Source organism: Miniopterus schreibersii (genome assembly GCF_964146895.1).
Source record: "Miniopterus schreibersii genome assembly, chromosome: 13".
In the NCBI taxonomy this organism is placed as follows: domain Eukaryota; kingdom Metazoa; phylum Chordata; class Mammalia; order Chiroptera; family Miniopteridae; genus Miniopterus; species Miniopterus schreibersii.
Genome location: NC_138113.1, coordinates 45583995 through 45610329, shown reverse-complemented (window position 1 = coordinate 45610329; position 26335 = coordinate 45583995). Strand labels below are relative to the sequence as shown.

The window sequence follows — 26335 nt, the reverse complement described above, 5'->3', positions numbered from 1 at the left end:
TTTCTCGGTGGAACAGAAGAAAATGTACCACTGCCATTAGAACATTATTTCCTAAATTATTTTCTATGGAACACTGAGCTTAGAGATGTAATGTTTTGATGAAAAAATAAGTTTTCGTGGCCAAATATGCTTTGGAAAGCTTGCATGGCCCCGAGCAAATAATCACATGAAATGCTTTGGGGAGCTCTGCGTTACAGAAGCCAGTTTACTGTAGCATTCCTCAAGCCTACTTGAGCATAGAGAGGGTGCTCTTTAAAATGCATGCACTACCTGTGAGGACCTAAGGAACACACTTTGGGAAACGTGGCAAGAGAACTGGCAGTGTCAGCTGAATGAGCTTCCCACCTGCCTGGCCTGGGGCTGTCGGGAAAGTAAACACACTGAAACACTGAGCTTAAAAAACTCGGCGTAGAAGTTACACTATTCATCACATTTCTAATGGAATTATTCATTATTTATAGATCACAGGGGGAAAGCTTTTGAAAAATGTCCCTGGAAAAGAAACAATAAATTTGCAATAGCCCAGTCTATATCTGCGGTGGAGATGGGGAGCTTCGCAATGACGGATGTGAGGGTCTAGAGGGGAGAAGCCACTCGGGGGAGAGAGAAAGCATAAAGATAAAGGGCAGTGGACAGGCGCCCTTTTGTGTGTGCGGGCGTGCCTGTGTGTTCAGAGAACTTGCCAGATCTCAAACAGGCTTTAGGATATGAGAAAGGAACAGGACAACAGACAGACAGACAAAAAAGACAGAACCAAATGAAGCCAGGGGCTTAGAGGAAAAGATTACATTTGCTAAAGTAGTAAGAAAAAAACAAACTCCTGGAGCTGCATCCTGAGCAGGACATACAGAAAACGAAAGCCAAAGCAGAGCAATTGCTTCTGCATTATTCGGAGGTGACCTAAAAAATAAACACCGAGGCAGGTTCTCTTTCCTGCCGCACGTCAGGGTCATTTCAGATCAGCAAGCAGATGCCCCCTTCCCTGGTTCAGCTCGGCCTGGCCTCACCGCTCTGTGTGACTGCCCTCTACTGGCGGGAAGGGCGCAGCAGCCGCCGCAGCCTGGGTCAAAACTCCCCTCCCTGGTGCACCGAGGGATTATTTCAAGCACCAAACACATTAAGCTCAGGCCAAGGCTTCCTGTCTCTCCCTTTATGACAAAGGCGTGCTCCTGCGAGAGGATTGTATGCTGTTTCCAACTGTACTGACTTATTTTAATTCACTGAGATTTTACATTTTAAATATAGAAGTCTCCTATTTGTGTTCTTAAAACTCATTACTGTAAGTTGTTTGATCTTTTTGATCTTTCAGTTCTATCTTTTATTGTCAGGTTACTTCATTTGAAAAATGTGGGCCTACATTTCTTTATCTTTTTCTTTTTCTTTTTTTAAATAAGACTTAAATTTTTTTATCTTGTCTATTTTCATTCCCCTTATTTGACCTGCATATTTTGTGTTTTGTAATTCTACTTATTTATGTTTTAGTAACATCTTCTGCTTTAAAAAATTACTGTTTTCATTCTTACAATTTATGGAGTGGCAACTGGAAAGCATGACCTTAAAGAAAGCAGCCTCAATAATTCATCCCCAAGCACAGAAAGCTAGGATTCTATTCTGCCACCAAGTCAGTCCTGTAATGGTCTGTCTAGTCCTACATAACTGATTTCCCATTATTTCCCTTGTTGAACTCTATAATAATTTTACCTTGAAATAAATCAGTAGACCATATAGTTCAAAACTACCTCTCGGAATAATACATTTACCTGTACTCCCTGCACATGCAATTGTCAGAAGGTGCAATTGTTAAATCGCACCTATCATCCGTTCTCTCTGCAAGGAGTTATCTAAAAGTTCAGAACAATCACGGAACATTGAGTTATGCTTGTCGCAGGCTCTGATACAACTGGAGGCAGCAGAGAGGCTTCGGCGAAAGTGAAAAGAAGGGATTACAAATGGTGTGATGGGTCCACAATTCTGTGTCCTTAATATTACTATCCCCATCTTACTGAAGTAGCAAATGATGCTAAGCTGTTGTCTCAGACGACTAATAAGGACACCAGGATTTGAACACGGGTCTTTTGATAATAAGCCTTCCACTGTATCTGACTGCACACATTCAGTAGAAATGAGCCTAATTAATCATAATTATAAATATGTATTTACTACAAAAAACTAGGAAACTCTCTTAAACCAAGTATAATGACATAAGCATCATCTGTCCTACTGTCTTGTCTGTCATCTGGATCATCTTGCCCTCCAAATGGATACGGGAGAGTACAGCCATTCATTCAACAAGTGGGTGCCAGTTACTATGGATGCCTGAGGGCAGGGACTGAATAATCCTTTACCTCACAAGGTTCATTGTCTAGTCAAAAACAAGAACATGAACAACCAATTGTAATTTGGAGAATATACCGATGATGTTAAGAAATGACTGAGTAGTGGCAATTTGCACAGTCGGGAGGTAGGAGGTAAAGAAATCTTTCTGGAGACGATTGCTCCTCAGCTAAGGTTTCGAGAGTGAAAAACAGTTGGCTAAGCCAAGTCAGGGGCAGGAAGACGCAATGAGGACAGACTAGGAAGTGCAAGCAAATGCATGGAGGCGAGAGAGGCCATGGCAGAAGCAGCTTATTATAGGTGGTTTATTGAAGCTGAAGTGTAAAGTGTGAGGTCACAAATATGGTGCTCTGGAGGTTCCCCAGGCAACTCTCCTTTGAGAGAAACGTCTACATGAGTGTAGTTTCCCGACCCCCATCTGCTGGCCCTGTAGATCTACGATAGTTTCACAAGGAGCCACACTTGCCCCCAGGCAGCCGCTGTCCATCCCTGAGCACACGCAGGCCACTGCTGCCCAGTGGAGACTCCTCCAACAGGCAAGCTCTGCTCCTGCCCTGGACTCCCCACTGGCCTACCTGAGACTTTCTCAGAACTGTGCTGAGCCTCTGCCCACACAACCCTCTTTCTTTCTTTCTCACTCCCCTTTCACAAGTGTTTGACCTGCACTACAGTCAAGAGCTCTCTCAGGCTATTTCTGCTGGTTCTCTCCCATTTTTCTCTTCACGGGCAATTCCTCCTACAAATCTAACCCCAGCTACCTTGGCATTTGCTTCTCCAAAGATCTGAAGGGGTAAGAGACCAAGCCTGTGAGGAGACCCACAGCCGAGACCTGAGTAGACTTGTGCGCCAGTCAGGAAGCTTTCGCTTTGTGAACATCCCTTGAGACAATGAAGAGTCGTCAAGAGCTTAAAAATTAGGAGTGCCATAATCCTGTTAGGTTTTAGACGGTTTTCTCTGCCAGCAGGGGGAGGTAGCTTCAGCAGGACTAGAAGTAGAAGGCAGGGGAGACATTATCAAGCCCCCAGAAGCAGAAGAAAGGCGGGGAAAGTACAAGGTAGTGTCTGTATAGGTAAAGAGAAGGGAACATATTAGGACACTTTTAGAATGTCACCTGCAAAATTTAGAAATAGGCTACGAGAATGAAAAAGTCCAAGACAAAAACCTAAATTCCAAGCTTGGGCAACATCAACAGCTCGGACATCAGCAAACTATCCCCTGCACGTCAGCCTTCTGTTTTGTAAATAAAGTTTTATTAGATCACAGGCCCATTCATTTACGGACTGTCGACGGCTCTTTTCACACCACAACGGGGGCAGAGCTGGAGTTAGGACAGAGGCTGTCTGGCCCACAAAGCTTGCATTATTTAAGCCCTTAAAGAAAACATTTGCTGACCTTGAACAACTGTGATAGATAAAGAGAAAGTTTAAAACGCCTGTGATTTATTTATGTCAAAAAGGCTGGTGGAAGTTCATTATAAATGCACAAAAACACCCCAGGTATAAAGATTAGGACCATTGGAATAAAGGCAGAAGTGGAAGCCATGAGAAGAGGCAGGATTCCCAAGGAGAAATAACAGATAGAGAAGAGCAGCGTGCCCAAGACACCACATGGGGAAACACTCCATGTATAACAGAAAGGACCCTCCCATGACACCGCAGAGAACGGTCAGAGAGATCCGACTAGACCCGGGAGGTTGCACGGCCATAGCTGACAAGGGAGAACAGCGGGATTCTCCAAAGAGGGCAAGGAAGATCAAACTGAAATGTCCATTGAACTTGAAGGCCAGAAAGTTATTGGTGACGAACTGTGGGCCTACATGTGTACATGCGTGTGTACCATACTTATTTATTTATAAATATATATATTTTTTAAAAAAATATGTCTTTATTGATTTCAGAGAGAGGAAGGGAGAGGGAGAGAGAGAGAGAAACATCAATGATGAGAGAGTTATTGATTTGCTGCTTCCTACAGGCCTCTCACTGGGGATGGAGCCACAACCTGGGCACGGTACCTGACGGGGAATCGAACCGAGATCTCCAGGATTATAGGTCAATGCTCAACGGCTGGGCCACACCGGCCAAGCTATTTATAAATATCTTAATCCAAAAGCCACATCAGGCTCAGTGGAGAGTAACAAGCAATCTGGCTAATGTTGAGACAAAACAAAAATATTTTCTAATTCATAAAATATTATAAAATATTTTTCCTGAAGATTCTAGAAAATACAACTAGAAAAGAGAAGGAACTAAATGGTACTAAAATTAGAAAAATAAAACTACAATATACAGATGATGGATTATAGACTTGCACACCTGAAACCTATATAATTTTATTAACCAATGTCATCCCAATAAATTCAATTTAAAAAAGAAAGAAGATAAAACTAGAGTTGAACTCCATGGGTCCGCTTGTACATAAATTTAAATATATATATATAGTTGGCCCTTGGTATGCAGCAGTTCTACATCTGCAAATTCTACCCATCCAGGATCAAAAACTATTTTTGATCCACAGGTGGAAATCCACAGATGCAGACAGGCAAATGTATACACTATTCCACATCATTTTATATAAGGGACTTGAGCTTCCATAGATTTTGGTAGCCATGAGGGGGTCCTGGAACCATCTCCTGCCCTGCCGATACTGAAGGCTGACTGTTTGATCGCAGATGTTACAACTGTTTACTTGGGGGAAAATGAGAATCAACCAAAAATGTACTACAAATTAATTTTTTTTTTCATGAAGGCATTTACATATTCATGGGTGAAATCAATTGTCTTCATATACACAAGGACTATTAAATTGGAGGAACTAATTTACCATAACAGGAAGTACAAAATGAAACAAAATACACAAAAAAATACACCTAGATGTCAACTAGATATAACAAGGAATGTGCTCGGAGAGGTGAATCCGTTGTCTGGCACACACTCAGAGCAAAGGACAGAGCCCGAACCGGGAAGCAGGCCCCGCAGCTCCCAAGGCTGTGATCCAGCCACAACACTACAGTTTTCCTCCCGTACCTCTCCGCATGCACGGGGCTAGTCACCAGGAGCAAATTCGCACAACCCCCACTTCTCCACCTCAAACACTAAAGCAGCCGTAGCACATGATTCTTTCAGACTTTCTGGTAGTATAAATAACAGTGAACAACGATCGGGGATAAACGCTCTAAAATGCTCCTTTGTCCTGTTTTTAAATTTCTCACTTGTTTTCAAACTGGTCAGCAGGAATTATAATATATTTTCACTACCAAGAAGAAAAACAAATATATCTCGGTCTTTCTTTGGCTAGAAATTAACCACCTTAAAGCTGACTATGTCTCAGCTATTGAGCTCCAATCGCTGAGAAAGATGCTTTTAAACACTGGGAGAAAATCTTATTTATTACCTTTAGAATTTACGGCATTTATCATTAGTTAAACCCTTTAGAGAACTACTTACGTCACCTCAAATGTATACAGAATTTTCAAAATGTCAAAAAAGACAACAGAGAAAGCAATTTGATAAGAGTATGGGCTGATTCAATCATTTGTTTTCTCCAAGTTAATCTTATAAAACATGGAAAAAAGCAAATACTAGCGGCATGAGAAAGCCCAGGGGTAGTCTTGGTTGTTTGTGACCACCTTGTAAGAAAACGTGTCCTGGATTTTTACTACCTTCATAGTTCAAGGTGGCAAGTAAGGAAAATAATAAATCATGCTCCTGCTCATATACACCAGGCCCTGGCCACCTGCTGTCCAACATAACTACTCAGAATCAAGAACGAACGTCCACAGGCCCTTGTGCCGTCATTCACGTTCACTTTCTAAAGATTTCAAAAAAGAACCTCAAAGAGGAAGGTAACATTAGTCAGACTCATCCTTCTAAAGGAATATGTCATTCTGCTATGGCGTCATTAAGGCGATGAAAGACAGAAAACCTAAATGACAACGTGTGTTCAGGCGAGGGGATGTTTCTCCTGTAATTATTTTGAAGTTTCCCAGGAACAGGCAATGTCGTGCACGCGTCTTCGCTCCCTTTCTTTAGCACCTTTAGCATCACCCCCTCCATCTATCTCCCTCTGCATATTCAGATTGGGTGGTCTGCCCTGTCCTGGAGTATAACTGGGTCTATTTTATGTTCCACCAGTACCACAGCCCTTCCTCCTCTCCTCCTTTCCTCTCAAGTACAAAAGTCGAGTCCTTCTGTGTCCGGCTACGTGAAGGGCACACTGCCACGTGGTCCGGGGGTAACGCTGCCTCAGCCTAGGCGAAATCAGAAGATGGCCCGGCGCTCACGAAGCTCCAGCTCTGGTTCAGCTTAGAGCTTCCGACTGCCTTTAGGAATGGCCTAGGTCACAGAAGGTCACAGAGTGCCAGGAGGATCAAGTTTTGCTAAGGCATTAAATTTTATTGATTGTATTATTTCACTGCACTGATAACAATCCAAAACAAAACAAACAAAAACAAGTCCAGGCAATACCTATTTATTATTGTCTTATCCAGTTAAAATTATTTGACTAGTGACCCCTGAGGCAGTCTCTCTCTGTTTCCCATTAAAATGACTAGTGATGGAGGCGAGAGCAAAAAAAAAAAAAGGAATTTACGCCACTTAAAACTGAGAATGAAAAACATCTACAAACAAAGAGGCAGGATCTTAATTCTGGCTCAGAATGCTTTAAATGCTTATATTAAAGGCTGAAGTCTGAGATAAAAGCATAAATCAAGACCATTTAAAAAAATTCACCAAGGTAGCGCCATCAAAAGCATGTTATTCATTCAGTTTTAAACACATTCTGTGTAGTGTATCAATAATTAACACAGATACAGTTTCATCTTTCTCATCCTGTGCCAAGCTCTGCCCCTGAGAATCATTCTAACTTCACATGAAAAGTTTCTATTAACCTAATTGGGGTAATATTCGGAATGGAAAATACTGAGGATATTGAATTTCAATCACCTATTTTTTTTATTAAGTTGCAGAAAAATGCTAACCTCCCTTTTGGATATGCCTTAAAAATTGTAAAGTATCTTACTGATTTGTACAGTAAGAATTGTACAGTATCTCACCGATTTCTTATATATTTATATATTTAAAAATAAACTAATTATGCCATTCATCCACTAAGATAATTATTTGTCATTAAACGGTTCCATTTAATCGGAAAGAAATGACAAGGATTATAAATTGGTAATTAATATAGCACTTTTTATTCTTAAATATTTAATTATTTTAACAAAGAGCGCGATATTTAAGCTTACACTAATTTCATTTGACCAGAGAAACTGCTATTTAGGAAGACGCTCACTTACCGACGGTACTGGAAGAAAATACTGGGTGAGTGTCCAGCTCCAGGACACTCCTGCCGGCTGGTGCAATCTGGCGGAAACTGGCTCCATTCCCCTAATTCCCTTATCGGTGCCTGTTGCTGACTTGCTGTGGGGCATTTCCTGAGCACAGCCTCAAGCTCTGACAAGGATACTAGTTTACAGCTCATCGCAGGAAAGCAGGGCAAAGGGAATCAATGCCCTGGAGTTGTACATTATGGATTAATTAGAGAACAAGTGTCCAAAACGTATTCCGTCAAATCAAGGCTTTCGAGAGTCAAACAAAGAAAACTTGCTGAACATTTTGCTGAGAAAGCTGTCATAGCATGTCTTCATTCTCTTTGGACTTTCTACACTATTGACCATCTTTTCGTATCCAGTCTTCAACCTATTTAACCTCCATGTGCTGCTTAGCACGATTTAAAACCACCCACTCTTTAAATTAAAGCTCACTATCCTTAAGGGGGCCCTGCTCTGGGAGGTTCTGCTGGTACCCGGAGATAGCTTCTTCTCCCATCTCCTCCCGGTTCTTCCCTCATCTACCCCAGTAGGTGGTATTTCTCAAGGCCCAGCTGTATAGAGCAAGAGCAGAGCAGACTTTCTGGGCACCTTTTGACAATCTGATATGGAGCCAGCGTGAGCCATGACAGTTCTGTCAAGTAGTAATACGCCCGAGACTGAGGTAAAAGGGTGTAATGGAAATGCCCTTGGGATGGACCTAAAACACCCCAAACTGCAAGTCTGGACACTTGGATAAGTACTCCATCTACATACCGATATGAGTGAGACAGCCGCCCATTGTGGGCTATAAGAATGCAGAGCTCTGACCACCCAACGTTGAGCTTGGCTGTCACACTCGAGCCCAGTGGGACTTCCACTCCACCCGACCAGTGTCGCCACTCCAGCTGCCTGGCTTGAGACCAACACCTGCCTCTCCAACTGCAGATGCTGCCAAGTGGTCAGGGCTTTGCACTGCATGCTCGCTCTAGTACGTAAGCTCCCCCTTTCTTTATGTAACCTGCCTGTAACCCTATTGGCTTCTTGGGGACATCTCCCCTAATCCACCTGGCACTGTGGAGAGACACAAACGTGCGAGTGGCTCCTGTCAAGGATGCTCCCTTGCTTGTGACACCCGCTCCGTGTCCTCAGAATTTCTCTCAATACCCTGCTTCTTGAAGTAGCCCAACCACCCCCATGCCTCAGCCATCACCGGCTTGTGAACAACAGTTCCAGTTCCACGTCCAGTCCTCACCCTCCTGAGACCCAGCTCTGCACCTACGGTTGCACACTGGACATTGACAGCTGGAGGTTCGACCGCCTTCTTAAGTAGAAGGTGTGTAAGAATGAAGTCATCTTCCTCCAGAGCCCAAAACCTCGTTTCAGTGGAGGAAAACCAGAAGCAGGAAAATACGGGAACCCATAGTCCCATAGTCTCACTTCATCCTCTGAGCGCACTAATGAGCAGTTAGAACCAATGAGAAATCCTCCAGTATCCATATTACCTAGGGCCAGAGTTGGATGGCCTGGATTAGGATTCTGGCTCCAACTCCTTGCAGCTGTAACTGCCAGCCGAGCGGGGTTGCTTAACAAAGTGTCTCAGTATCCTCGCTTGAACAGTAAGAAAATATCAGTATCTATACTATACGGTTGCTGAAAAATTAAACAATACATGTAAAGAGCTTAGAAGAGTGCATGACACATAGAAGTAATAAATATTAACAATGAATCCACTTGAAATTGCTCTTTTATATATATAATATTTTATATATTTTCATTGTCATTCCACCCTTCCGCCTTTATTCAGGCCATTATCAACTCTCTTTCATCATCAAAACTCTATATTGACCTTTCTTATAAAACTTATTTTCCCCCCTAATGGACCATTCCTAACATTCTGCTTAATCATACTACCCTGCTGGCCCCAAACCTTCTGTGGCTCCCCAACTACCTGTAATTACCAACCACCTGACAATTTACAGATGCTGCAATCTTACCCAGTGGTTCTCCAATTCTGTTCCTATCATTCCTTTTGTAATATATGTCCCCATTCCCAGTGGAACTAGGCAATGGCTTGCATTTTTCTTCCAACCCTCAGAATTATGATGTCATTTTCAGCAACTATAGGCTAAAGAAATAGAAGCTCACATTCACTCACTTCATGTTTAAGATCCTGGTCTTTCAGATTCTCTGTAATCTGACACCAGTCTGTGCCTCACAAAGTTCATCTCCCAGGACGCTCCTCATGGCCCCCTGGTTCCAGCCAAAGTGGTCTCGGACTGCCTCACCCTGCCTCAGTTAGCTTCATTTGTGGCGTCAGTTCTTCCCTACTGGATATTTCCACACTATCTACCTCCCTGCTGCTTCTCTGAAGCCCACGTTGGCCCTGCTCAGGGAAGGCTAACTTCAGCTCTCTCTATAGAAGGCTCTCTTCCAAAGTCCCATTATTGAACTCATTGTCAGTTACCATCTAATAGCCCATTTGGCTCTTGTCCCAGCATTATTGGTGGTGGTGGTGGTGTGTGTGTGTGTGTGTGTGTGTGTGTGTGTGTGTGAGAGAGAGAGAGAGAGAGAGAGAGAGAGAGAGAGAGAGAGAGAGAAAGAGAGAGAGAGAGAGAGAGAGAGAGAGGGAGGGAGAGGGAGAGAGGGAGAGAAGGAGAGAGCAGAGGGAGGTAGAAGGGAAGATCATCGATTACAATGCTTTCCTAAACTTTGGTACCGTATATTCTACTGCAATCAGCTGAGTGCCTCTCACATAGAAAGTTGATAAATATCTGTTTATTAGCGGACTTAGGGTTCATGAACACAAATGTCCTTTTTTTCTGGTCTTTATCAAAAGGATTCTGGAGAACACTAGGGCACCCCAGGGAACCTAGTATCTGCAGATGAATGCATGTGGGTGGCCCTTCAATTGGGGGTGCACATTTTGGTCCACACTAGTATTTGATGTGGCTCCTTGAGCTCGAGACTCAGAATTACTAGGGTGGGGCACGTCATCTATCAGGATGACTAATGTTAGTTCTGCCTTCAGTGTGAGGCACACTAGCTGAGGCAGCCAAATCCTCTGGTTGCTGAACCATCACTGTAAAGTCCTTGGTCCTGATTTATCTTAGAGAGAGAACCATTCTAAATGTCCTCACAGGGTAATCTAAACCAACAGGCATTTTCGATGAGTGCATTTAAGTATAGAGTGTGTATCTGTGAAGAGGGAAGTGTTATTGAAAGCAATAGTGTCATAAAAATAAAAATTCTGCAAGCATTTCAAAGTCTGATTAAAACTACTGTTGGTAAACATGGCTCATGGGCCAAACTAGGCCTGCTATCCATTTCAAGTGGTCAACAAGCTAAGGATGATTTTTACATCTTTAAAAAGTTAAAAAGCCATAGGCCTACGACCATGTCACACTTCTGTCTAAAACCCTCTTCCTTATTACATTTATTTTATTTATTTATTCATTTTTAAATATATCTTTATTGATTTCAGAGAGAGGAAGGGAGAGGGAGAGAGAGAGAGAAACATCAATGATGAGAGTGTCACTGATTGGCTGCCTCCTGCACGCCCCCGACTGGGGATCAAGCCCGCAACCCGGGCATGTGCCCTGACCGGGAATCGAACCCGGATCGCCTGGATCCTAGATCAATGCTCAACTGCTGAGCCACACCCGGCCGGGCCCTTATTACATTTTAAAGAATAAAATGGAAAGCAGCTTGAGAGGACGGATGAAAATATGACATGAATCCAATAATCCAGCAACTGAATAATTAGTTACTAGATTAGCGACGGTTGAATTTTTTTAAAGTTTTATAATAAGAGAAACAAACTTTTTATCCCAGGAATTATTTACACTCTGTCTTTGGTTTGGAATGTTAAATGATCCATTTAAAATGGAAAGTCACTTTGTATTTCTCAGAAGCAATTATGACTTAATTGCTGTTATCAACCTAATAAATTACTAGGCGGTTTCCACAAACTGGTTATACACTCAAATCTCATGTCTGATGAAAGAGTAATCGTACCAATATTCTGCAAATATAAAAAGGAAATTGGTTCATTGGTCACGAGGAAAATGCATACACCTTGAGTGTAAACTCATCTATCTTTTTCTGTCTATTTTTAAGCAGACAAATTAAGATGGGAAAGGAACAGTTTGTGCCTCACAGAAATAATGTGCAATATGTTAATTGCTTTTCAAAAAACATAGCATGATTTGAAACATATTCTTTGTCTTAATGAGGATGTCATGTTCTCTTTTGAACTCCGGATTTTGATGTACATCTGTTGATGATGATTTAAATTACATAGATCCTTTGTAGAACACTGGATAACAGATACCTGGGAAGGGTTAACCCAATTAACAAGATAATGGTTGCCCAATGGAACATAGTAATAGAATAAATGGATCACAGAGGCACAGAATGTCTACTGTGGATAAGTTGATAGGGCATATTGCAACAGTCTAGAAGGCTAAAAACAAATTATGGGTGCATAAACTGGATGGCCAGTAAGATCAAAACAAAGAGCATATTCATTTAATATTCATTCAACAAACATTTACTTTATGTCTATGTGCTAAGCATGCCAATAAGGGTATTCATGAGATCTGGTCTCTCCCCTCCTAGTGTCACATTGAGGAGACAGAAAATGGAAATAGAATAATAGGTTTAATATTAATATGCACAAAATATAATCAATATAACCATGACATAGAATAATTAGTGGCTTAGTTATTGGGAGCATTAGGGAAGGTTTCAAAAAAGAAGCTACATCAGTAAGGATGAATATAAATGTATTACGTAAAAAAGAGAGGGGGGGAAGTTCTGCCAGAGGAAATACCATGACACACACCCTGTGAATGAAACAGCAACTGTTCGTCTTAAGGACAGTGAACAGTTCATTAAGGCTGAAGATAAAATGAAAGGTGATTTCAAGGAGGATGAGAGATGAGAGAGGTAGTTGGGGGCCTATTGAAATGATCTTATGCCACCCTAAGAACTTTGAAGTTTATCCTGAAGATGGAACTTTGCTGGTGAATAACACATCACACTACCTGACTTGCATTTTGGAAAAGCCAGACTGGCAGAGATGATGGAGTACAGGGGGAAGAAGCTGGGAGGAGGGCAGGGCAATCGGTGAGTTACTGCAGCGATCCAGAAAGCAAATAAGGGCCTGACTTAAACCAGCAGCCAGGCCCTAGACTGCATGGCTACGTTCAAAAAGGCAGTTCCTGGAGCTAAAACAAGAAATACAAGAACAAAGGTTAGGTATGACAGAGGGAAAACACTAGATTTAGTTTGAGCACTGTTTAGATGCTTTTAAGTTATCCAAATGAACATGTCACCCATAGAGTTGGACACAGGTCTGGACCTCAGGAAAGAGACTGGGGCTAGAGAGACAGATGTGGAGTACCTGGGGTCCCCAACAAAAGGGCCCTTTTTGGGAGCATGGAATGGGGTAAGGGTTAGAAGTCTAGGGAAAATCATATTTAGGTGGCAGGAAAGGTGAGCCAGCCAAGGAGATGGAGATGTAATGGTCAAAGGGGGGGGGGAATAGAGCAAAATAAAGTCATTTATGAAGGTCAAAGGGAATGTGACCTTGATGAAAGAAGGAGTTTACGGAAAGAGATGCCAAGAGTTATCTGAGAAGTTAGGCCTACACAGAGGCAGCTTTCTAAGACAGACGGCTTTTATCAAGTTCTACAACATCCAAGGAAAAAGATATACTGATTTAAACCAAAGGGCTAAAGAACATGGCAAAGTAAAAGATACATTATTTTATTATGGTCACTGTTGCTATTATAATTATCAGTACTTCTGCACTATCAATACTTTTTCTTCTTTCTTAAATGTAAATAAGTTTTGACTGTAATTATAACCCTTCAATTAAACAGACTGACCCATTTTGCCTCGTCCGCTATCCAGCAAATTACTACCATTCATTCCTTCTTTCCATCAACATTAATTGGGAGCTTACAACGCACCAGCCAGTGTGAGGTGCCAGAAGTAAAACTCCTATCATAAAATACTTTTTTAATGGAGCACATTTCAAAATAATATGAATTAAAACATGAAGAACATGGACATCTGCTACTCCTTTCTACTGTTCCTGAAAACTCCATGTGGAAAATCACAGATCAAGGATTGCTTGAAAAACAGTATTACTGTGTGCTGTTTACTTAAGTGTGAAGTGCTAATTGTTGCTCCTCTCGGTCTCTATTCCTTTAGGCCCTTCCACCTCATCTACAGGGCTCTGTTCTTTTGCCACTGAGACTCCTGGCTCTGCCTTACACCCGGCACCCTCCGCCCTCTCCAACATCCCTCTCGATGTCAGAATTATGGGGCAACCCTCCCACCACTTATCTCCACTCTGCACCTGGCAGCTGTGAGGCCTGCATCCCATGGCAGCAGGCTGAGCCGCATGAGTTTAAACTGGCACCAATGTGAGGGCTCTGCCACAGCTATTTATCTCCCAAAGTGTTATCCTCCAGTCTGGCAGCAGTTAACCGATGAGAAAACTGGCCTTTCCTTACTAACATTTACAAGGTTGTGCAAAGCTTAATTAAGTTGGGCACAGAGATGGAAAGCTGCTAAGACATTACAAAGGATGTCGCCACTCGCCCCTCCGCCCATCCCTGCACGCGGACACCCCTTCGGAGTGCCGATTTTAAGTGAACGGGTCCGTACATGGGATTGTAAACAGCGGTCACTAGGAGATGACTATTTTATAACACACGGGAATTAATCCCCGGTTACATTCATCTATGCACAACAGGTATTTGCATCATTATAAATGTACAGCCATAAACAAAAAGCATAATAGACGTAAAATGACAACAAAGAACAAACTTCAGAATTAGGATTATTGAAAATAGCAAAAAAGAATTGGACGGTAAATGGAAATTACTGGCACTGATTTGGGAAACAATTTGTTTGAAGATTTGAGGCCAAAGACTGATACACAATGGTTTATATACCTTATTTCCTGGCATTATATTCACCAATAATGAATATTTTCCTAGTATGTGACCATCTAACCACAATACATGACTTATCTTTAACTGTAAATATCTAAAATTACAGAGTCCATTTTGAGGAGTTGGTCAATATTAGTTGAATTTACAATATAACAAATCTTGAAAACTAGTATCTCTAACTTTGAACCAAAAAGGTAAATTTAGATCATTTTCCAAAACACAGAAATCAAGGTGAAAGAATATTTTTTTAGTGCAAAAAGATAATAGAAAAGCATCCATTTCCACCAGCAACATGGCTAACATTTATTTAGAGTTTACATCAGCTGCCCTACAAAATGTTTTCAATGAGTCTCACAACAAACCAATGCAGCCACAGTAGACCCATGTCACCTGTGGGGAACTGAAAGCTCACAGACCTGCTCGAACACCAGGAAAGGCGGAGAGGGAACCAAGACAGCCCCGCTTGGAACACAAGGACCGAGGGCCTCACCTGCTTCCAGGCCCATACACAACAGTTCACCTTGTACCGAGTGGGGACACTGGAAAGAAGTTTAAACTCTCGTCTGTGTGAGCAGAGCAGGAGAGAAGCGTGGACACTTAGGGTTTTCAGAAAGTTTAGTATCATTGCGGGCAAAAAAAAGGAAACGAAAACAAAATTCCAAGATGACCATCAGCGATCAGAATAAGCTTAAGAAGTGGGATGAAGGTGACAGAAGATGACAGTAAGATATTTTCAAACAAGCAGATGCACGTATATGTCTCGGGTCCTTGCAGACGACCAGCTAAAGCAGAGACATGGGAAACAAGCAGTGTCCGCTCGGGAACTTCTTCAAGGGCAGTTTTCGGAGAGGGAGCCTGGTTGAGGGAGAGACAGGACCTGTCTTGGAGCTGCCTCTGCATGGCAAGCACCCTCTTTTACTCGGACTGCATGATTATTTGGGGTACCTTCAGGGAATTGACAGAGTGAGAAGATAGCACCTGATGCTGAAAGGAAAAGACCTGTGTTCTTACCTTGGTTATGAGAATAATTATATGTGTGACTTACAGCAAAATGTTTGGTCTCTCTGGAAATCACTTTCTCTTTTATAAACTAGGTCATATAGACTGGACAATAACAAGGGGACTTTTTTAAAAAATATATCTTTATTGATTTCAGGGAGAGGGAAGGAGAGGAAGAGAGATAGAAACATCTCTATGAGAGATGAGATCTCTATGATGAGAGAGTCATTGATCGGCTGCCTCCTGCACGCCCCCGACTGGGGATCGAGCCCGCAACCCCAAGCATGTGTCCTGACCGGGAATCGAACCTGGATCTCCTGGATCCTGGGTCAATGCTCAACCGCTGAGCCACGCCGGGCCGGGTAAGGGGACTTTTAATGCTAGCAATCTTTGCTTTTCTGAATCATCCAGGTATGTATTAGCTATTCCCTCTGACTTATTAAGTATATGTTCTAGTCTAGAAAATATGAATCCCTCCTCAATCTAGGACAGGGGAAGTCCCGCTCTTCATCACAACTGAGAGGTTTGATCCTGGAAGTTTTCAAGAGAATATCAGTGATAAAAAAGCTGAGTATCAGTCAAATGTAAGATTTAACAATGCCTTTTCATGCCATTTTATTTGTTCTTATCATTTGTATTAGACTCTTTAAAACAAGTGTCATGTCTTACTAATTAACTGTGAATGGAAAGATATCATTTATATAAAATGTTGTTAAAAAAATAATGATAGCTCTGGCTGGTGTGGCTCAATGGTCAGATTGTCAGCCAGCACACAGGAGGATCGCCAGTTAGACCCCCGGGCTAGGGCATGTACCTGGGTTGCAGGTTTGATCCCCAGCCCTGGTTGGGCCACGTGCAGGAAGCAACCTGTCGATGTGTCTCTCTCACATCTTGTCCTGACCCCCTCCCAGCTCCCTCACTCCCTTCCACTCTCTCTAAAAATCAATGAAAAAGCCTGGCCAGTGTTGCTCAGTGGTTGGGTGTCGACCCATGAGCCTGGAGGTTACAGTTCAATTCCCGGTCAGGGCACATGCCAGGGTTGAGGGCTCGATGCCCAGCAGGGGACGTGCAGGAGGCAGCCCATCAATGACTCTCTCATCATTGATGTTTCTCTCTCTCTCTCCATCTCCCTTCCTCTCTCTCTGAAATCAATAAAAACATATTTTAAAAATCAATGAAAAAAATAGCCTCGTGTGAGGATTAACAAAAACAATAGTAATAATGATAAATTTCTTTAGGGCAGAAACACCAACCTGATGCCATCACTCTGTCCTCTGACCTACCCCTTTCTGCCAGGCCCTCCCTCCCCTTTCTTCCAGCTGTACCAGGCGCAGTCTTCAGACCACTAACCCTGAAGAAATCTGATATTTAATGGGAAGCTAAAGGTGGTTTCTCACTGCATAAGAAGCTACTAAAGCAATGAGAACTCCCAAATAACACAATGTAGAAGCTCACGCACTCAGTGTTAGCCCTGGCCTTACGGGCTCTCACTTCAAGATTCACCCGAGGACCAAATGGTAATTTCATCTCTGCTGGAAAATGTCCCCTGTGAGATAGAATTGCCTGCCTCTCAAGGTTGCTTATTCTTGGGCCAAACCTTTCTGAGAAGGCTTTTGTGCACTGGGGGGCAGATAAGGGAGAGCAAATGGCATCACTGTATCTATAGCCACCGTCTGGTGACATTAACAACCTTTCAATTAGGAACTGTCCCCAAAGGCTTTTCTATGGCATAGCTTCAAGGCTGACTTTGGATGGAAGATGTTAATCGAGGCAGGAGAAAAAAATAAGTAGCATTTATGAGTGTCTACCATGAATTAGACACCCATGCATGTTGACCGCATAAGATTATTATTACAAACTCGGAGTCAATGTTATTACCCTATTTTATAGATGAAGAAACAAAAGCATAGAGGGGTGTGGTTGATTCAAACACAAGCTTGTCCACCAGCATGACCAGTGTCACCAGCAGGACCAGCCTGAGACTCAGCTATGCCCTCAGTTATGTCAGCTGCCCGACAATGTTACTGCTGGGTGTGCATCTCTCGGTAACCGTCTCTCTGTAGCCTGAGCTCGAATGTCTGTCGTCAGAACAAAATAATATCAGAGAACACATTCTGTTCTGTCCTGATTACATACAGTAGGGAAACGAACAGTGGGGCTTAACAGATTACAGTAAAATTTCCAGAACATGCCGCTAGAGATGAAGTTTGGGAAGTATGTTAAAGGAGTGTGGTTGGTGAGAAATTAAAATATGTGTTTTTAGAGGGAGGGGCAGGACGTGTGTGTGTGTGTGTGTGTGTTCACTTCACAATGAATGAAACTGAAATCTTATAAAATGGGTACCAAGCACTTCCCCATGAGAAGGGGAAGATACAATCCTGGGAGCTAAAGACAAGCGGTACTAACATAAGAAATCGGGAAAGAAAGTCAGACTAAGGAGGTAAACATTTTAAATAAACCAAAGTTTTCACCAGTAAATAGCTCACCAGATAAAGGACTTGTTTGGTTCCTAAATTTTAAAGTATGGCTAATTAATAAATGCTAGTCAAATGGTATTTGCCGTCACTTGTTTAGACAATTTAGATGTCTATATGATGTCAATTGATGATATGATATTAATATATGATTATCATAAATTATAATCAATTACATCAGTATTCACTGTTATATTTAATACTAATTATTTGAAATAAAGGTGAACTCAGACACACAAGCTCTGTCAATACTCTCAAAGGAGAAAATTACCCTCATTGGGGAAAATACAGAGTCTTACTTTTGCCCTTGTGAAAAGGAATAAAGCCAAATTGAAAGTCTAATAATTTTATTAAAGACAACAGGGAGGCACACAAATGAGAATTTAAATTCAAATCTTGTATTATTTGCTTAATGATTTTTGTAGCTCCATATTTATTGATTGAAATGTAGAAGAGAAAATTAAATTGTGCCAGGATATTTCCTTGGAGTAATTATTTTTTAAAAAGCATGATTCTATTAGAAAATGCCCCTAGGTGTCTAACTCCTTAAAGAGCCAAGCTGCCCTGGCCAGTGTAGCTCAGTCAGGTGGGTGACGTCCCGTGCACTGAAAGGTCACGGGTTTGATTCCTGGTCAGGGCACATGCCATTGTGTGGGTTCGATCCCCGGTCGGGGTGTGTGGGGGTGGTGACCGATCCATGTTTCTCTTTTGTATTGATGATTCTCTCTCTCTCTCTCCCTTTCTTTCTCTCTTACATCCATAAAAACTTTTTTCTTTAAAGCCAAAGCTGTTTGGAAGCAAGAAGATATAGGAGTTGTCAATATGCTAAAATAAGATTTCTGGACAAGAAATAACACTAGATTAAACGGTCCTGGAAGGGATGTGGTCTGGCTCCAGAAGCAGTGGAGAATTTATTGTCCCAGACACTGGCTGACCTGGTCCCACACTCAGTCAGCAGACAACCTCAACTCTGCACCCACCCTGTGCTCCTCTTCCTACAAAGTCACCTGCCTCTGTATCCATCTTTACCACCTCCCCAGGGCTATAACATTTTCCAAAAAGGATTAACGTGACTTTCATTACATAACATTAGTGTACTCATGTAACATTAGTTTGGGCCCATAGTATATACTTAGTCTGTGCTATGTTTACAGGTACATAGACACCCACTGAAGCGTTTCTTAATCTTCCGTTTGGCCACCAGATGTCACTAGATGATAAAGAATGCTAAAACACCACTGCTTGTTTCCAGCTAGAGAGGATTCAAAGGCCATTTCGATTCCTTTGATTTGCCAGAATGGAAAAGAACCTGTAGATTCAGAAGGCAATCCATTTTGAAAGATGTGGTGAAGAGCTGAGAATTGCTAGGCCCTGCGAACCCCCAGTTATTGATACTACGTTCTACAGATTGGGAAACCTGTCTCTACTTTTTTTTTTTTTTTTTTAATATATCTTTATTGATTTCAAAGAGAGGAAAGGAGAGGGAGAGAGAGAGATAGAAACATCAATGATGAGAGAGTCATTGGTCAGCTGTCTAGCCCTCAACCCGGGCATGTGCCCTGACCGGGAATTGAACCCCGAGCAGGTGGATCCTAGGTCGATCCTCAACCACTGAGCCATGCCTGGCCGGGCTGTCTCCACTTTTTTAAAAAAATGTGTCTAAATTTTTTTCTTTTTAATTTTCTAAGAAGTAAAATGAGCATACTAAGCACATACTATTAGGAGATCAATTAAACATCAATAGCTTTAACTAGATTAGAAAAGTGCTAGATGCTGTAAAAATTTGGATTAAGAATGTTTAAAATATATCTCTGCATAAATTAGAGGCACTTAATAATCATACTGGTGGATATGTGAGCTAAAACTAGAAAAAAGCATCTATGCAATAAAGCTATGTCATGCAAAAAAGAAACAACACAACAATTTCCCACAAAGCACTGAAAGTTCTAAGATTGCGAAATTGGAATTATAAAATAATTGGTTTTATTAACTAAAACTTACTGTAGAAAACATTAACTCTTTTGATAATATGAAAATAAAAAGTTCTCAAGGCCTCTTGATTTTACTTCCTCAATATGGTTCAGGTCTATTCGCTTCTTCCTATTCCTACTCCACCCACATACTTGAGACATTCATAATTTCTCACCCTAATCAGTGCTCTGCCCCTTTCAAGTTTATTCTCCACCCTGCAGCCAGAGGGACCCTCTTTATTTTAAGTTTTATTTTTCAATTACAGGTTGCAGCCCAGCCCCTTGCAAGTCCTGCAAGGTTCTCCAGGATCTGACCCTACCTCCCCTACCTAGACTGACTTCTCCTCAACTCCTGGGCTCCATCCCCGGGATGAATAATTTATGCGCTCTCTATCCACCAGGCCTCTATATGCAATGATGTTCTTTCAGCCTGAGAACCACTCTCATTCACACTTCATCAAGTTCATTCCTTCTCATGCACAATCCCTCCAAGAGTTATCCCATGGTTTCACCCTGCCTAACCTCGCCTCCCCCCCACCCACACAGAATAGGTGAGGTTCATGCTATATATGTAAGTACATTTATGCAAGCTGTCTACTAAGCAATTCTCCTTTACATCTTGCACACCTCCATCTTATATTTCACTTGGCACACGGTAAGCTCTCAGTGAATGATCTTAGCCTTCCTGTGGCTAACCCTCAGTGCAAGGCCTAGAGACATTATCTCACTAACCCAAGGTCACACATCCTTAGTTATTCTGCAGAGCTTGGAGTAAGGTCCAGATACCTGGATCCAAGCCCCTGGCTCTTTCCAATGTCCTGGGCTACTTCCAATGGCCATTAAGTAGAAACTGCTTCATAGGATTATAGCAGACATCATTATTAAGAAGTACTAATTAAAGTATTAAAGAAAAATAGGCATAATAACTATACAGATGTTAAGCCTCTGAAAATATTGGCAAGCATTAAGATGGGGAGAAAAATGCTGATTTGCATGCTCTAACTTTTCAGTACCTAAATTAGGAATTTGAAATTGCTTTCCAGAAGCTAAATGCTCCTGTTTACTGGCCTTCATTTGTAAGCATGTGGCCTCTTGCTTACTAACTGCTTTAGGACACTAGCTGTAGTGTTCTTGCATTTTCCTTATCAGTATGCTTATACTATTTTGATAGGACCCTCTCCTCTTCTCTGCCCTGCTTCATTCTACTGTCAGGTAATATGTAGGAAACTTAGAATCTTCACAACCTAATACGGGTGTTCCCAGATGGCTGCAGTTGAAATGACCTATAGAAAGTCAAAGAATGAGATGAGGCCCGGGATAAGCTTCTCTGATAAATAGATTGATTTCCACAGCAAAACAGAGCATAAGAACTGGAAAGGGTCTGAACAAGATGCTCTGTGAAAATTTCCTTCACCAAAGAGGCATCCCCCCCTTGCCTGAGGTTGTAGAGACCATGAGTGAGTAAGACCCTGTAGGGACCACTGAGCCAGCTGGAGCTCAGATTCACGGCTCCTTAAAGATCCAGAACGTCCACAGGAACATCAACCTGAGTCAAGTAACGATAAAAAATAATTATCTCACTACTGTACTGAAAAAGCGTTAAGAGTGATATTTGGAGAAGGGGCACAACAAACTCATCTTTTCCTCCAGCTTCGATCTCTGAGGCCACACATTTGGGTTACCTATTTAGCACTCCAGCTCCCCACTGGAGCTATGTTCCGGCCCTGGATGCCAAACCCTACTCTCCGGCATCCGAAAAGCTCTTCTCCATGTCCCCAGAATGGGCTGGGTCCTGCTCTGAAGTGACTGAGACAACCTGGATTCTTGCTGCTTAGTCTCCTAGAGCATCTGTGTACACCCAAGAAGGCACACACGCAGTTGGCAAAACCTCTGGGCAGTGACCCCTGGAGCATGGAGGTACTCCCCAGGGGACTACTCTCTCCCCTCAGTGCAGTTAGCCCAGGTCCCTAACCTGCCAGGTACAGATCCTTGCCATCCCCATGGGCCTGTGAGGCAGATGTCCCATCATTCCTTATGCTCACATTCCATTACTTCTACCTCCTGAATACTAGACCAATAAGAGAATTATAATTAGATCAAGAAAAGGAAACATATTTAGAGAGAAGAGAGAAAGAAAATCTAAGATAGTGGGTGTATGAAAAAGTAGGTAAAAATAGGAAGGACATCTGATGTAGCATTGGTATGTCACGGTGACATTTCAGCTCAATGCGGCTGAGACCAGACTGCCCTATATGTGTTCTCAAGTACAGATGTTTAAATCTTGCTGGTTAGAAGAATAGAGAAAAAGCATGGTTAATACTATTATAAGTGCTCCCTCTTCCAAATATGAATCAGTTAACAATTAGGAAATAAAAGCCCACAGATTTGTTTCATAAGGGAGGTGTCCCCAGAGACCCTCAGACACAGTGTCACAGAGGAGGGGCCGAGGAGGGTTAGATGGCAAGGCTGGGAGAGGTCAGAGCTGGTCGGCAGCCAAGAAATGGAAGAAAGGATTAGCATCTACTTCTTGAAGAACTCTGTACAAAAAAGTAAAATATGAGAATATGGTAAATATGGTAGCCAAACACTTTTTTATTTTTAGGTTGTGTAAGAGAAATGCATTTTTCTCTAGGCTGAGGGGATGGAATCTGTGGAGGAGAAACTAAATGTACAAGAAAAAATATATATTAATCAAGCAAATTCCCAGGGCAGGTGGGAAATGAAGGAAGCAAAGTCACAAGTAGAGTCAGGGGAATTTGAGATAATGTTTATTGTCTGATTTAAAGGAAAACTTTAAAAAGGAAATAGCTATCTATTATAAAGACTGGGTCATGAATGGTGTTAATTTCCATTTTTCCAAAGTATTTTCATCTACAAAAGGCTCTTCAAAAACCCAGATACAGTACACTCTCTTAATTAAAATGAAGCAACTCTGTAGGAATAACTTAATTTCCCTTTCCTTCACTCTTGAAAAGTTTTCTGACAGTCAACATTGACATTATAATGCGGTCATTAGATTTTCCTAAAAATTCTTTTCAGTATGCCTCAGCTGATAGTTTCACTAGAAAAAATTAACCACCTCAAGCTGCCACATTTTAAAGAGAGGCTGATTTTTCCATTGATTAGCAATCATTTTACTTTTTTGTTGTTATATCAAAAGAGATGCTCTTGACAGTTTCAAGTTGCTAAAATACTGGGTTTTTTCTTCATTCTTTCGCTTCATGAATCACTACATCCACTATTCACATAGGCAAAATAATACAGCCAAAAATATAGAGTGCCAAGCTCTGAGCCACAATCCTAACCACCCAGTTAGAAACTCAATCTCATAATTTAGACATATGAATATAAAACTACTCATTTTTACATCATTCTTAGTCAAATATCAAACTCTCAGTCCCTTCTGCATCCGACCTCCCAGAAAACTGGGTTTGACAGATGGAGATTTATTAATACGCAATAATCTTCAAATTCACCATTAGGGAGTGTTAGCTATGCTGACTATGAAATTATATTTTGTATTTCTGTGGTTCCTTTCTCTTCAGGATCTTAAAGACACTTTACTTTTTAAAATCTCCATTACATTGGCAAGCCATTAAACCAGCTTCAGGAAGGGATACTGCCAGAAAAGCAAGTCACAGGAAGTTCCAGTGAAGTTTCCCACTCAGCGTATAATATCAATTTGTTTAATATCTGAGAATAGCATTTAGAATTCAAGACAGATGCCTGTGAATTCTAAATCGAATTCAAGTCAATATGCCTCGGAAATAAGAAAAAATCGAATTATTCATTGTGCAACTGTAGAGCAGAAATGTATAATGCTGTTACCAAGTAAAGAGAAATGGAACATTTTTAGGCAAAGAATTTCAAATTAAGGACTTCTGGGTTTGCTGGTGTCAGAAATGACAGAACATCTACAACTGGTCAATTACCTTATATGCTGTAATATTCAATAATTCTTTCCTAGCATTACCACTTTTGAGAAAGTACTGAAATTAATTGCATTTACTAAATATCAATTTTTAGGGAACCACGCCAAATGAAATTACTATCTATGAACTGTCAATTTAGGCAGCTCCACATATTGATTTTTGCCAAGCTCTGAGAAATAAAATTTTAAACACTAGATAATGCTTTATGTAATTTATGTAGCTTGAGAACCAGTATACATTTAATAATAAAATATTACTTGGTTAATATACTAAGCTAACAGAATATATAATTACTTAGGAAAAACATAATATACTTAGTTACTGGACAAAGTTATAAAAATTACTCGGTTTAGTTAATATACCATGTGTTAAAAAAATCTTTGATTGTTATATCCACGTGTTAAGCTCTCAAAGCCTTAACTGTGCAACGTGAGAAGATATCACTACAGTAAATCAGTTGGAAGTTTAACATATGTCGACATATTTTACTAATAGATTTTCCCCACCTGCCCTTAAGTTTTATGAATCCAAAGCTGTTTGTGAGGCCTCAGTGAGGCCTCAAGTGTTAAATTCACTCTGAGTAAAAGAGTTTTAATAAAACTGGCCTGGATACAAAGAGAAAGGAAAGCTGCAGTTCTCACACTTGGGCAGAAGGTGGCACCAGCTGAGGGGTCTGGGGACCCTTCAAGAGAGCTCTTTATGTAACCCTATTGTCATGTCCTCACTTAGGTTTATTGTCAATTTTTTAATTGTAAAATAAACTTTGAATATAAAAATTAAATTTTGGCAAAATCTGACTAAATAATATACCTAATGTTAATTTTCAAAAGCACTGTTTCATAAAGTAATTCTGTGCTGGAGATTGTAAATTTCTATTCAGTTTAACAGATGAGGCATTTTTTTGTTCTAATGCACACTTCAAAAATTAATGTAGCATTATAATGCTTTAATATCTGAGTGCGTGACCTGCTTATTTTCATTTCCTTAAAACACAGGCTCACCCATTCTTATTCCAAGAAAGGGAAAAAAAGACCAAAAACCTTTTCACCACTCTGTCAAGTTTCAAAAGAACCCTCCTAAAACTGCTATCGGGACTGTCTGAATACAGTATTATAAATATTGATAGGGTCAATAGTTTTCCTTCCCGTGATCATGACACCACTTACCAAAAAATAAAACCTGCCCCTCAGTAAAACAATATAATTTTCTTTCTTAGGTCCTCCGTATCTTTATCAGGACTCTTTCTAACAAACAAAAGGAAATTAACTAGTGAAATAAAGCCCAAAATGCTTTTCACTACTTTGTGAACAGGATTTCTTCTTTCCCTCTTATTATTATTCTTATTATTTTTGTATTATGGAAATCTAGTGACTTCTGTTTTTATTTAAAATTGATAACCTTAGTGAACTCTCTAATTAGTTCCAATAAATTTTCAGTTGCCTCTTGAAACTTTGTGAATACAACTACACATTAAGACCCGATTTCTGTGGCAAATGCTTTAAATTTATTATCACACTTAATCCCTAGAAAAAAAACCCGTAGAGAATAGTATATGGTCTAAGTTCAAATATAAATACACACACACACACATACACAAACACACACACACATATATTAACTAACTAAAAAATAATAGAAACAGGAGAGGCCCTGTGAAAACTGCAGTTATCTGAATGTAAAGTGTAATTATTCCTCCATTGTATCACGCAACTCCATCCACCTTTAATAACCATCTGTTCCTAAGCGTCTTTCCTAGCAGCCAGCCAGTCATGCCCTGCCAAAAAGTCATGTCAGCACATCCAAACGCAAGCTCATCCTCTTTCCCCACAGCTGGTCAGTAACCAACTTTCCTCCTGTGAATTCCTGTCACACTGTGTTTTATCACTTAAAGGGTCTTGAGCACATTCTACTTCCCTCGTCTCCCTTACAGGAAAAGATAATCCTTGAAAGCAGCTTATTTATAAATCTTTGAAGCTCTCACAACACAGGTAGACTTTCACTGATCATAGTATGAACTCAACTGAATGTCAGCTTCTCACAGGTGAGCCCACGTCCTGACCCGGGGGCTGTAGGGACTGTCTTCCTGGGGTGCTGATTGCATGAGCCCCTCTCACTCACTTTGATGCCTTGAATATGCCCAGGTACAAGGAGTTATCCTCACTGAGATGAACTTCGAGAAACAGAAGGTACAGAGTGTGGGTCACTCATGGGACTAGCAGAGGTGCTGCTACCCAGAGAGGCAGCGTAAGGAAGGCCAGGATCCCATGTGGGATCACAGAGCAACACAGTCTGTTTACCACTGATTTAAAATGAGTAAGCTGAGGACTGTTCTTTACCAGGCACAACAGAA

The 26335-nt window shown here is 41.2% G+C and overlaps 1 protein-coding gene across 2 annotated transcripts in view; it reads right to left on the bottom strand.

Annotated features, from left to right (window-relative positions):
• CTNNA2 (catenin alpha 2) overlaps window positions 1-26335 on the bottom strand; it is a 980129-nt gene that overhangs the window by 653768 nt on the left and 300026 nt on the right. The gene's annotated exons all lie outside the window — the stretch shown is intronic.